Source organism: Nicotiana tomentosiformis, chromosome 8 (genome assembly GCF_000390325.3).
Source record: "Nicotiana tomentosiformis chromosome 8, ASM39032v3, whole genome shotgun sequence".
NCBI lineage: Eukaryota > Viridiplantae > Streptophyta > Magnoliopsida > Solanales > Solanaceae > Nicotiana > Nicotiana tomentosiformis.
The window spans coordinates 10,271,388-10,284,570 of record NC_090819.1 but is presented as its reverse complement, the minus strand read 5'-3'; the positions used below and the strand labels follow the sequence as shown (position 1 = coordinate 10,284,570).

General features: G+C 39.3%; 1 protein-coding gene across 1 annotated transcript in view; it reads left to right on the top strand.

The window, feature by feature from the left end:
• The window catches only part of LOC104109997 (glucosidase 2 subunit beta-like), a 34,587-nt gene that overhangs the window by 15,263 nt on the left and 6,141 nt on the right, over positions 1 to 13,183 (top strand). The window lies entirely within an intron of this gene.

Here is a 13,183-nt window from a genome sequence, read left to right as displayed (position 1 = left end):
AACTCGAAAGTGGGAACTCTAGATTGCATATAGAATTAAATAGAGCAAGTTCTTAAACCCCGGGCATCGGGAAAAGGATTCGCAATTGGGATAGACATATACCTAATTGCCTTGCTCGGTTGCAATACTGGAATTGTAAATGCGTTCTTGTTAAATTTAATTCCATAGACATATAAGTATTAAGTTAGCTTGAATAGGCGAGTAAGGGCTCGACAGATTCTTATGAGTAATATCAACCCTGTGAACCAACAATCCAGATAAATCAATTAATTATTTTAAGCTAAGAATGCAACATGATTGTTGAATAACCCGTGACCCTGGAATATTATTCATTGATTGTTATTTAAAACTATTTAAGTGTTGTGTTAATTTCTAGTATTTCATTACTTGATAGTCTTTAGGTAGTAAATTAGACAATTATTTATTTTATAAGAAATCGCTTGAATCGATAAGCTATTTGATTTTGAATTAGTCAAAAGTTAATCATAAGTCCCCGTGGGAACGATACTCTATTCACTACTCTATTACTTGACGACCACGTATACTTGCGTGAGTGTGTTTGGTCCCAACAAATTTTTGGCGCCGTTACCGGGGACCTAGAAATTAGCTACTTGACTGAGTTAAGCTGTTATTACTTATTTGTTCAAGTTTTAATTTTCAGTTTGCCTTGTTTGTGTTAACATAGGCTCTTCTCTTGAATGCGGAGGAGTAGAAGTGCAAACAACCTAATTCCTTTTGATCCAGAAAGTGAACGAACACTTCATAGAGTGAGAAAGGAAGTCGAAGCTAGAACGAGAATAGAAAGGGAGTTGGACATCGTAGTTCAACCACATCCAATAGAGATGGCAGGTAATGAAGAGCGTCTGGTGATAGAAGCCGCAAGGCCCAATCTTGCTAATATGACTCAGGCTATCGTGAAGCCTGATATCACGGGGCATTTTGAACTCAAACAGTACATGGTACAGCTGATTCAATCCACATGACAATATGTGGGTCTATCTCATGAAGACCTGCAGAGGCACATTCAGAACTTCTTGGAAATTACGAACACTTACAATTATCCGAACGTTTCCAAGGACTATGTTAAGCTGACATTATTTTCCTTTTCACTGTTGGGGGAAGCTAAGGAATGGTTGCAAAAGGATCCCGCAAACTCAATCCACACTTGGGATGATTTAGCAAGGAAATTTCTAATCACGTTTTTCCCTACTAAGAAGACAAAATTGCTGAGAAGCCAAATTCTTGGGTTCCAACAACGGGATGGCGAGACACTTCGTCAAGCTTGGGAAAGATACAAGAAGCTACTCAGAGACTGCCTGCATCATTGTCAGACTGATGAGGTATTGGGTCACACTTTTGTTGATGGGCTAGACGAGGCATCAAAGATGAATCTGGATTCAGCTTGTAGGGGTAGTTGCATGGCAAGGCCGTACAGTGAAATTCAACTCTTGCTAAACAACTTCACAACTAACGATCATAATTGGCAAGGAGATGGGGATGCAAGAAAAGCAATTAAACAGAAGTCAGCCAGGTTGATTGAGCTTGATGACTTCTCAGCAATGAGAGCAGATATTGCAAAGCTAGCAAATCAGATGAACCGAATGACAACACAACAAACGCAACATGTACAGCAAATGTCTATTTGTTGCAAAATATGTGGTGACAGTCATATGAGTGACATGTGCCCCATGAATCCTGAATCTATATACTTTGTGGGGCAACAAAATAGAGGTCCTATGAATCAACATGCACAATATGGGAACACTTACAATCCAAATTGGAGGAATCATCCTAACTTCTCATGGGGCGGAAATCAACAGAATCAGAATCAGTATAGGCCTCAAGGAAATTTTAATCAGCCTCAGAAGCCACCCCAACAAATAGAAGAGAGTACGAATGACTTGCTGAAAAAGTTGTTGCTAGACAATCAACAGCTCAGGATCGATTTCCGAAATCTTGAGAGGCAAATGGGGCAGTTAGCAGCAAATCAAAATACTAGACCTACATGCTCTCTTCCCAGTGATACAGAGAAGAACCCTCAAGTTAATGCAGTTACACTTAGAAACGGGAGGGAACTAGAGGCCAAAGAAGAGAAAGGAAAAACTTATACCTGAGGGGGAGCTGACACCTAAGGCAATACACGAGTCAAAGGAAAATAATGCAAGTTCAGAGCGAATAGAGGCTACAAGGCCACCACCACCTTTCCCCCAGAGATTGCAGAAAAAGAATGACGATCGCATGTTCAACAAATTTCTCTCTATGTTGAGTCAGGTTCAATTAAATATTCCATTAGTGGATGTACTTCGTGAAATTCCAAAGTATGTTAAGTACATAAAAGATATAGTAGCTCACAAGAGGAAATTGACTGAGTTCAAGACGGTTGCACTTACTGAGGAGTGCACATCAAGGGTCCAAAACAAGCTTCCCCAAAAGCTTAAGGATCCTGGCAGCTTCACTATTCTAGTGCGAATTGGTAATATTGATGTGGGTCGTGCTCTTTGTGATTTGGGTGCAAGCATAAATCTGATGTCTTTGTCCTTGTTTAAGCAATTGGGTCTGGAAGCTCCGAGACCAACCACTGTGATGTTGCAATTAGCTGATAGGTCCATAGCCTACCCCGAAGGAGTGATTGAAGATGTGTTGCTGCAAATTGGGAAATTTATCTTCCCAGCTGACTTCATTTTTTCTATATTTCGAGGCTGATGAACAAGTTCCAATCATATTGGGACGACCTCTCTTGTCTACTGGTGATGCAATAATTAAAGTGAGATAAGGGAAAATGATAATGAGGGTGGACAACGAGGAAGCAGTCTTCAATGTCTACAAAGCAATCCAACTTCCCTGCCACTATGAGGAGCTTTCTATGATATCTGTTGTGGAGGTGGATGTGCAACTTCTTGACACGAGTGTATATCTAGATGACTCTCTAGAAAAAACAATCATGTTGTTTGATAGCTTGATGATTGATGATGAGGTTGAAAATGATGCATATCCTAGATGCATCATGTGCTTACATGCAAGGAATACACCTGTTTGAGCCCTTGAATAGGCCAAGTGCCCCCCTCCAAAGCCGTTAATTGAAGAAGCTCCAAAATTAGAGCTTAAACCCCTACCCCCTTACCTTCAATATGCTTATTTGGGTAGTTCTGACACTTTACCTGTTATTTTTTCTTCTCACTTGTCTAAATTGCAGGAAGAAAAGCTATTCAGGGTGCTACGTGAGCACAAGCGAGCAATTGGGTGGACAATGTCTGACATTAAAGGCATTAGTCCAGCTTTCTGCATGCACAAAATCCTCATGGAGGACGGACACAAGCCAAGTGTAGAGCATCAACGCCAACTAAATCCAATCATGAAAGAAGTGGTAAGAAAAGAAGTGATTAAGTAGCTTGATGCATGTATTATATTTCCAATCTCTGATAGTAAATGGGTAAGCCCCGTTCAATGTGTGCCGAAGAAAGGGGAGATGACTGTAGTAGTTAATGAAAATAATGACTTAATTCCTACAAGAACTGTCACTGGATGGAGAGTTTACATAGATTATAGAAAATTGAACAATGCTACTCGGAAAGACCACTTTTCCCTTCCCTTTATTGACCAAATACTTGATAGGTTAGCTGGCCAGGAATACTACTGTTTCCTGGACGGTTATTCGGGGTATAATCAGATTGCTATAGCCCTAGAGGACCAAGAGAAAACTACATTTACATGTCCTTATGGTACATATGCGTTCAAAAGAATGCCCTTCGGTCTTTGTAATGCACTTGCGACTTTTCAAAGTGTATGATGGCTATTTTTACTGACATGGTTGAAAGATTTGTAGAAGTATTCATGGACGATTTTTCTGTGTTTGGATGTTCTTTTGATAGTCGTTTGATGAACCTTGATAAAGTGTTTGCTAGGTGTGAAGAGACGAACTTGGTGCTAAACTGGGAAAAGTGCCATTTCATGGTACGTGAAGGTATAGTTTTGGGGCACAAGGTGTCAAAAGATGGTCTACAGGTGGATAAAGCAAAGGTGGAGACGATTGAAAAATTGCCCCCACCGACATCCGTCAAAGGCATTCGCAGTTTCTTAGGTCATGCAGGTTTTTATCGTCGTTTCATTAAAGATTTTTCAAAAATTTCTTCTCCTTTGTGCAGGCTTCTAGAGAAAGATATCACCTTCAAGTTTGATAATGCATGTCTAAAAGCATTTGAGGAGCTGAAGGGAAGATTGGTGACTGCACCAATTATCATTGGCCCAGATTGGGCACAACCATTTGAGTTGATGTGCGATGCAAGTGACATAGCAATCGGAGCGGTTTTGGGGCAAATGAGGGATAAAATATTTCACTCATTATTATGTGAGCAAACCTATGAATCCAGCTCAGATGAATTATACAGTTACTGAAAAGGAGTTGCTTGCAGTGGTGTGGGCGTTTGACAAGTTCAGATCCTATCTAGTGGGAACCAAAGTCATCGTCTACACAGATCATTCAGCTATCAGATACTTGTTTGAAAAGAAAGACGCCAAGCCGAGGCTGATTCGTTGGGTCCTCCTCTTGCAAGAATTTGACTTAGAGATCCGAGATCGAAAAGGGACAGAAAATCAAGTGGCTGATCATTTGTCCAGATTAGAAAGTTGGAACCATGTAGCTGAAGGAGGGTCAATCAAAGAAACATTTCCTGATGAGCAATTATTAGCAGTCACCTCAGGTGAAGCCCCATGGTATGCAGATTATGTGAATTTTATTGCAAGTGGGGTGACGCCACTAGAATTGACACATGACAATAGAAGAAGATTCTTACATGATGTAAGGCTCTACATGTGGGATGAACCATTCTTATATAGGCAGTGCGTAGATCAGTTGGTGAGAAGGTGTGTTCCTGAGGAAGAGATGAATGCTATACTGCATGACTGCCATGCTTCGCCATATGTAGGTCATCATGGCGGGGATAGAACCGCCCAAATAGTGCTACAATCAGGTTTCTATTGGCCAAAATTGTTTAAAGATGCACATGCCTTTGTTAAAAATTGTGATAGATGCCAAAGAATCAAAACTATCATGAGGAAGCACGAGATGCCCTTGCAAAATATTCTGGCAGTAGAGCTTTTTGATGTTTGGGGGATTGATTTCATGGGACCATTCCCATATTCTAATGGGCACAGGTACATCTTGGTGGCGGTCGACTATGTTTCTAAGTGGGTGGAGGCCATTGCTCTTCCTACTAATGACGCAAAGGTAGTGGTAAGCTTTATAAAGAAGCACATTTTCACACGTTTTGGGACTCCAAGAGTGTTGATAAGCGACGGGGGAACTCACTTTTGTAACAAATTGCTGAATAATATTCTTGCAAAATATGGAGTTAAGCACAAGGTTTCCACTGCCTATCATCCCCAAACGAGTGGTCAAGTAGAAGTTTCCAACAGAGAGGTAAAGCAGATTTTGGAAAAAACAGTAAGTGGGAATAGAAAGGACTGGGCCGGGAAGCTGGATGACGCATTATGGGCGTATCGCACTGCATACAAGACCCCCATAGGTACTTCTCCGTACATGTTGGTTTATGGGAAGGCATGTCATTTGCCCGTCGAGCTTGAACACAAAGCATATTGGGCGATTTAAAAGCTAAATATGGAAATGGACTTGGCCGGTGAGAAGAGATTGCTACAACTCAACGAGCTTGATGAGTTTCTATTGCATGCGTATGAAAATGCCAAATTGTATAAAGAAAAGACCAAAAGGTGGCATGATAAGCACATCCAACATCGTGAGTTTGAGCCAGGTCAAAAAGTTCTCTTGTTTAATTCAAGGCTAAAGCTTTTTCCAGGAAAGCTTAAATCTCGATTGTCGGGTCCGTTTGAAGTGGTTAGTGTTAAACCTCATGGTGCGGTAGAATTGCGTGATACTGGTTCCAATGCGACATTCTTGGTAAATGGCCAGAGAGTAAAACACTATTGGGGTGGTGACATTGCACGTCACAAGACCTCGATGGATTTAGTGGAGGCATAAAGAACGTGTTGCGTCGTGCCGCGACGTTAAATCATGCGCTTCTTGGGAGGCCACCCAAGTTAGTTAGTTCATTGTTTTGTAGGAATTAGATCTTGTATGTATAAAATTAAATAATAATTAAAAAAACTCGGTCTAGATATGGGAAAACGAGGCAGATGCGTCGCATCCCCCTCAGCATGAAAACATTGATGGACTAATTGCTCAAGGCAGTGAAGTATGCCCATCGCGTCCACAACATCGTCCAAAAAATTAATTCAGAGAAGTCACTTAGGACGCGTCGCGTCCAAAAACTGGGGGTCCAGATATGGGAAAACGATGCGGATGCGTCGCATCCCCCTCAACATGAAAAAAATTGACGGACCAATTGCTCAAGGCAGCGAAGTCTGTCTATCGCGTCCCCGTCGCGTCCAACCAATTTTTGGAGAAAGCAGAGAGGATGCGTCGTGTCCAAGCTCGTACGCACATGTAAGTGCTATATTTTAACACATCTTAGGCCAAAAACAAAATTCAAACATAAAAACAAACACGACACCCTAACATAAAAAGCCCGTCTTCCTTGTTCTTTCTTTAATCCCAATTGCGACGCATCCAAACGCGACAGGTACGCATCATCTTCGTTCTTTTTTTTTATTCTTTCCTAATTCTCCTCTCTTTCCTCTCTCAATGGTAGCAACAAGTTAGGTTTTGCCAATTTCAAATATCACACATATGATTAAGAGAGGAACTGAAAAAGCATGAGGTTTAGGGTTGTCGTTCTTGTTAGTTGTAATGGTTGCGAGATGATAAACTATAATTCCCTTCATCTCATTAATTTTGGGAGGGTAGTCGCATTACCCAACTGATAGAATGAACTAGGCATAACTGTTGCATATCACATGTTCGACGAATTGACCGTGAAGTAAATTTAGGCGCCGGTGAAGTATGAGTAACCGAGCAACATTGGTATATGCTTGTGAATAAGTGTGAGGTCGTTTGTGTTGATTGTGTACAACAATGTTTTGAGCCTATGATATATTGTCTAAATGAATTGAACATCCGGCACATGCTAGACATCTTGGATCATAAAGTGTTACTCGATTTACATTGTGTGAGCGCTATGCGTAATGATATGTCGTGAGAATAAGTGTGGGGTCGAGTGAGGTGCTATGTGAAATTGAACGTGGTTAGTGAGCGTCGCTCGGATAAACCTCATGTTGGGCATAATGATATCTATATAGTGCAATGCTTATTTGTAAAGTTGAAGAGAGTTATCACATCCCTGCTGAAAGCCATGAGCTATAGTTTCATGAAGTATTGAATGGCATGACTCTGCGAATAATTGGAAGTGCAAGCTGTTGCAACTGCTTTAAAGCTGAACTTCACTGTTTTATACGCTAATTGTTGATTTCTTTGCATTGCAGGTACTTAGGTTCGTAAAATAGCAGCAACGAGTAAACTGTCCAAGCAACAAGACAAAGATAATAACAAGCAACCACCCAAAAAGCCTACCGGAAAGGCAGCTGGTGCCCCAAATCCACCGAAAAAAGGAAGCGGACGGAGAAGGAAAAGGAACTGCAACCTAGGCAGTTAAGTGATGATTCAGAGCAAGAAGAAGAGGAACCATTAGTCAGGAGGAAAGTGAAGAAGGGTATTACAAAAACATCATTAAATCCACCAAGCAAAGGGATAAAGATAAGAGAGCTTGTGACATACCAGAGAAAAGCCTCCAAAAGAGTGATCCGACTAATAAAGGAAAGGAGAATATTACTGCAGAATCTGAGTCCGAATCCGATTCGGATAATAACCTTCTACATGTCGACATGAGTGATGAAGATGAGGGTGAACCCATAGACCGAGTTGCTTGGGAGAAGAACTTTGTTAATGAGAAGGCATTCCGAGCCTATAATAAGATACTGGGTTCAAAGAAGTACATTCTAGAAAAGCCGATCAACATCGGAACACTTAAGAAAAAGTACCCAGAGTTTCTAAAATCAATTCGCGAGGTGCAACAATGGGGACCCATCTTGAAGGGTCACGGCAAAGCCAACCTCACTATTGTTAGAGAGCTTTACGCCAACTGGCATCACGCCAGGGGCAACACTGTGAGAGTAAGAGGGGTAGATATTAATGTGTCAGCTGAAGCTCTGAATAATTTCTTAGGGGTGCCACACACTAACAGATAGGTTTGACTCCATATGCAAAACACCAGATTATGCACACATTAAGTCTGTCCTATGCCCTACCAGGAAGGATGCAGATTGGAAGCATGGGAGTATGGAGTACCATTCTATAGCCAAGGAATTCATGAGTGCGTTAACACGTGTGGCTCTAAATTTCATATGCAACCGCCTGATGCCATGCCAACACAAAACTGATGTCTCTCGTCACCGCGCACTAGTATTGTATGCTTTATTGGAGGGGATACCGCTCAACTTAGGAGCCATCATGCATGATCAAATGCAGCGCACCGAGATGAATTACAAGTGGAGGTTGTTCTTTGCAAATACCTTATCGGCTTTCTTGACAGAGATGTGCGTACTATGGGACAAGGAGAATGACGACATTGAGGCTAAAGCTCCAGGACCATACGATGTCACTCATGTTCTAGATCCGAACAAGGGAAGGTCTTCTAAGCTCACCATTCAACAGTTATTTGAGCAGATGCAAGCAGATATGCAAGAGAACATGGCTGAGTTGATAGCGACTCGTGTCGAGTTGAGTGCCACCAGGGATGAGTTGAGTCAGACTCGTGCGGATCTAAGACGAGTCCAGACTGAGCAGGCCACGATGATGAGGGAGATATCATTACTACTCAGAGCTCTGGTTCAACGTGCAGATATAGACATCTCATAACTGATTGTATCGTCCACTACCAGACCATCCACTCATGTTCCTCCTATAGTCCCTGAGGATCCACACACCAGGCCTACTGAGGTTGCTGTACCACCTGCTACAGTATCAGCTCCAGTTGGTGATGATAGGACAATGACAGCTCTCCCTATGCGTGAGGATGATGTTGCAAGGCCGGAGGGGGTCCTGATGAATGCCATGGATGCAGATGCTCTTCCACAGACTGCGGATGAGCCTTCCACCTTGACTTGAGGGAGTTTCTTCTCACCCTACTTTACCTTATTTGTGTGCATTGGGGACAACGCACAGTTCTAAGTGTCGGGTGGGGGTTATTCATATTTTTTGTATGGATAAATGTACTAAACTGTTACAATTTGACTGTTGGGGGCTGTAACATTCACTGGATTAATGGCATGTAATAGCAGTAAATTCATCTATATGGAGTAACTCTCAGTTGATTCTTGAAAGTATTAAGTTGATTTTAAAAAAATAAAATAAATTAGAGTAGTAGCCTTGAGTAATTAGTAATTTTTTTTGTGTAGGTAGTAATAATCCCCTGTGGTTTTTGTTTGTGCATCGGTTCTTTTCCATGGGATGTATTTTGAACCGGGTAGTAAATTTTTTCTTTTAGAATAGATTAGAGTTAGAAAATAAATGGAGGAAGAAATATGAGATTCCTAGGGGGCTCATGACTTGTTTGATAGTAGCATATTCAGGCTTTGGCATATGTAGTGCCTTTCCTATGTTTTGAAATTGATCATGAAGCCTTCATATATTGGACAGTATGTTTGTGACACCTATGTCTCGTTTACATGACTTATGTTCACTTTGCGCTTAATGTTTAATATCTCGTGGCTCCGTGAATACTTGCATTATTTGAGAATCGGAATGGGATCATCCTTAGTGAGTCATGTGCCATGTGTGATGAGGTTTTTGTGTAGTCCATGTATTGTACTTGTGTCTAGAACTTGCCCGGTATGTGAGTTGAAGCGAAATTTGAGGTGATGCTCGGTTTGGAAAATGATTTTAGGCTTTCTTTGATCTTTTTGAACTTATTGCTTATCACAAATAAAATTTATCCCTAGTTAACCATTTTGAGCCTAATGACTTTTATTTGGTACCCACATTACAAGCCTATACCCTTTTTATTCTTAATTGACATTGTTTTGATCTTCTTACCTCTTAAAGAACTTTAATTGTTAGATGAGCGCTAAAAGAAGTAAAAAGGGACTAAGTGTGGAGGTGACTTTTGAGTGGAACCAATGAAAGGAAGAAAGATGCACTTGTTTTGTAAAATACTACACCACTAGCGGAATTTGAAATCAAAGAAAAAAAAAGAAAGAAGGAAAAATAGAAATGAATAAATTGTTGTCTTGTTCTTGCTAGTGGGTATGAACTAAAGTAGTGCTTAAAGAAAAAAGGACTGTTTTGGGGGTGATATTGTTTGTGAAATTGAAGTGGTGTTGAAGAAAATACGCTTAAAGTAATTTTGTGATGTATTAAAGTGCTTAGGAGGGTGAGTCACTATTCCTTAAATATATCCTACCCGTCCCTTAGCCCACAGTACAACCATGAAAAAGTACTAATTGATTTTAGATCGAGCGAGCTTACATTAGTAGAGATTTACATTAAGGGCAAGCCTATGGTACCAATTTCATGCATGTGACTTCGTTGTGAGAGTGAGCGATTTTCTTTGATATATGTGAGTCATTAAAATATATTTGATCATGAGATTCGAATGTGTGGATTGAACTCGCTCTCTTGTTCTTGTTATGAGGGCACATGGTTTCGCGTGGGATAGGTAACGTTATTAGACTTCTCTATGATGTTGGGTGTTCAAGCCATGAGTGCATTGTGACATTGAGTCGGTTTTTTGAGGTTAGGGTTGCTGTGAGCATGTTGTCTTTGTTCGAATATGTTTAAAGAAGGGCATAAGTAAAGGGAAGTGTATGTGATGCATAGTCTAGAGCCTAATTGTTGCAAATAACCATGGTCATAGGTGCAATGTGCTTTGAATGATAAGAGCTTAATTTTGTTTCGTCTACTATAGGATGGTTTGTTCGAGGACGAACAAAGGTTTAAGTGTGGGGTAGTGATGTTTGGCATATTTCGATATGTGTTGATGTTACTTTACCCATGTTTTAATCGCTTCTTGATATTATTTGATCTTTAAAATGACCAACATGGTTTAATTATTAGTTTTATGACTAATTGAGTTGTGTGTGGTGAATTAGGGTGTTTGGAGTGCAAAAATATGAAGAAAATGTGCTCTAGGTAGAGGAAGAGAGATTGGATGCGTCACATCCAATCTAGAAAAAGATCAGATTTCGTGCACCCTTAGCAGTGAAGTCGGCTCATAGCATCCGCACCTGGGCAAAGCTGAGATGGAGGAACTAGGGTTGGATGCGTCGCATCCACCCTCGCATGCAAAACTGAGTAATAGAGAACGAGGTGGATACGTCGCATCCACCCTCGCAGGCAAAGCTGAAATGGAGGACGAGGTGGATGCGTCGCATCCACCTTATCATCAATCCCTGAAGCCGATTTGGACTAGGAATAGGAGAGCTTTGGCCCACGACTTTTGTACGCAATATATAAGCCAAAATCGCCTCCTTTAGGTTATCTAACATATTGGAGAAGGGGAAAAAGCTACAACAAAGTTCTAAAACCACGGAATTCGTCTTGAGTTCCTATTTTCTTTTTCTTTTATTGATTCTTATGTACTCTAGTGAGTTTTTGATGATTGCCTGAATATGAATGGCTAAGAACCCTATTGTTCTAGGGTCATGGGTATACATGAATGTTGATGTTTGAAGTTTAATTTGACGAAGTTGATTTTATCATATTGGGTTATTTATTTAATTCTGTTTTTAATTATTTTGCTGAGTAGCTAACAGTAAAATACTATCTACGAATCTAGAGTTGAACTCGAAAGTGGGAACTCTAGATTGCATATAGAATTAAATAGAGCAAGTTCTTAAACCCCAGGCATCGGGAAAATGATTCGCAATTGGGATAGACATATACCTAATTTCCTTGCTCGGTTGCAATACAGGAATTGTAAATACGTTCTTGTTAAATTTAATTCCATAGACATATATGTATTAAGTTAGCTTGAATAGGCGAGTAAGGGCTCGACAGATTCTTATGAGTAATATCAACCCTGTGAACCAACAATCCAGATAAATCAATTAATTATTTTAAGCTAAGAATGCAACATGATTGTTGAATAACCCGTGACCCTAGAATATTATCTCTCATTGATTGTTATTTAAAACTATTTAAGTGTTGTGTTGATTTCTAGTATTTCATTACTTGATAGTCTTTAGGTAGTAAATTAGACAATTATCTATTTTATAAGAAATCGCTTGAATCGATAAGCTATTTGATTTTGAATTAGTCAAAAGTTAATCATAAGTACTCGTGGAAACGATACTCTATTCACTACTCTATTACTTGACGACCACGTATACTTGCGTGAGTGTGTTTGGTCGCAACACTTTGCTTAGTTTCTTTTACGTTGCTGTAGAATTGTTGATGGATCTATACTCTCGCCATCTTTCGTATTTTCTTAATTCATCACCATTTAAACAGTAAAAATGTCTAGAGAATTTTGCTAAGCCCTATATAAATACGTATATTATTGCATTCTACTTCTACTAGTGACTTTTACATGTCGTTTAAAAAAATTACCGAAAATTAACCGAACGGTACTGACAGCGAAGAGAAACCGACATAATTGGGACAATTTAGAAAAGTCAAGTTTTGGTTATACATAATAGAATAACCGAAAAATTGGTATGGTATAAATTTTATAAAATAAACAGCTGAACTGAACCATTGACACCCCTACTTCGTATAGTAGGTTTAGCAAGACACACACATATATATATATATATATATATATATATATATATATATATATATATATATATATGCCCCTTAAGAATATCGTTTTGAGGTGATATCCAATTTAAAAATAAATAGTTAGCAAAACAACATCATAAGATAAAAATAAAGTAAGAAAACAAATAACAAAGGTACCAAATATATCAAATTTTAACTACTAATACGAGTGCAAATTTTTCTCATGTCCTCAATTTAAGTTTTTACGTTTTACTCATATAATTAGTTAAACAATAAAAATGTAGCAATTTCAAACACCATAACTAAAATAAAAAAATAAATTTACTAAAATAGTAAATAAATAAAAACGAACTAACCTTACCTTTATTTTAATAAAAGAAGAAGAATAAAGATACACAACTCTATAGATTGCAAAAGAATTTAAAGTAATTAAACAAAATAAGAAGTACTATTTAAAAGCTATAAATTTATAGCCCCAAATTATTAGAATAATTT